This window comes from Tinamus guttatus, unplaced genomic scaffold (genome assembly GCF_059628265.1).
Source record: "Tinamus guttatus ecotype Peru unplaced genomic scaffold, ASM5962826v1 Tinamus_guttatus_pri_ptg000023l, whole genome shotgun sequence".
Lineage (NCBI taxonomy): Eukaryota > Metazoa > Chordata > Aves > Tinamiformes > Tinamidae > Tinamus > Tinamus guttatus.
This window is the reverse complement of record NW_028288557.1, coordinates 3,112,574-3,114,086: the sequence shown is the minus strand read 5'-3', so window position 1 is coordinate 3,114,086 and position 1,513 is coordinate 3,112,574.

The following is a 1,513-nucleotide window of genomic DNA, read 5'->3' as shown; positions in this document are numbered from 1 at the left end:
CCAGGAAAGATGCTGGCATATTTAGGCTTTCACTCCAGACTCTAGCCTTTCCTTGGACACCAGGAGAGGTGAGAGCTGAAAGATCAGAGGCATGAGACAAGCAGGGCACGAGGACACGCTGCCGCCTCACATGCACAGCGGGAAGGTGCCTCCGAGCTCCAAGCCAGTGCTGCCATTCAAGAAGGCAAGCCGAGCCAGGGACACATCCAAGGACTCCTGCCTAACAAAGCCTTGCCAGCAGTCTCTGCAGTGCTCGGCCAGGGCTGCACGACCCCTCCGCCTTCTGCAACCACTCCGTGGGGAAACTTGGCAATGGATCCGCACCCTAGTGAGGGGGCGGGGCTGGGCCCACGTGAGTCTCGGGGCACCTGCCAGTGCCTTTCCCGCAGGGGCCACTTTCCCCCATGCTGGGTCCCTGTACACAGACTCTGCATGTGCATCTGAGCAGCTGCGACTCCTCCGCTCGGCCACGAGCTCAGGGTGGGCCATCCCCACCAGCAACCGAGCAGCAACCTTCAAGGACAGGCCCTTCTGCCTGGGGCTGCCCCAGGAAGGCAGCGTCAGAGCCAGGAACAGCACTCGGAGCCCTGCAGACCTGCATGAGACGTTGGGACCTCAGCCCCACGGGACAACCACGACTGCCCGTGCAAGCTCCAGTCTGCTCTCCTCTCCAGCACAGCAGGTCTGCCTGCTTTGTAGGGCTACATTCTGAACTCCTTCTGCACGTGACAACCCGCAAGAAAGAGCTCCAGAAGGCCTTACCCTGTGTGTGTGTCCTGTATGTAGGACATGTGGCCTTCTGCTGACCGCCATGGCAAAGCCTCCAGGAGTCCATCTCTGCTTCCCCCTCGCTATGGCTCAGCCCAGTCAGGGGGTAGGAGAGGAGGAATGTTCCTCTGCAATCTCCTGTTTGGCACTTGAGCACACAGCCTGCAGCACAATGCCACAAGCACCCCTCGCCTTCTCCTTGGCAGGACAAAGCAGCTCCTCCAAAGCACAGCAGAGGTGAGAGCAGCCTCCAGCACCTGCACTCACCGCAGCCTCGCAAGGGTGTGCGGGGAGAGGCCGGGCGCAGTGGGGGACGTGTCACCCTGCTGCCGACTGTGTCACAGAGGAGCTGCAGTGACCCCGGCCCTGCCAGCTGTTGCCCCACAAAGGGCAGGGTGGATGCACGGGGCCACTCAGGGAGCTGACCCCAAGGGGAGCGTAGGGCTGGGAGATGCACAGGAGGGTTTGCAGAGCACCCTGGGGCACGGATGCCCCTCCTGTCCCCAGATATGGGGCCACTGGGCAACGATTGCTGCGGGGAAGTCGGGGACTTGGCCGCATTGCCCATCTCCTGGATTCCAGGAGAAAAGCCTGGGATAACTCTGGTCAGAAGGGACCTCAGGAGGTCTCTTGTCCCTCCTGCTGCTCCAAGCAGTATGAGACCAGCTGCCCCCAGGCTCTCAGGAAATCCACAGCTTCCGAGCCGTCCTGTGGGAGCCTCTGGCACACTGGAGGCACAGGGTGA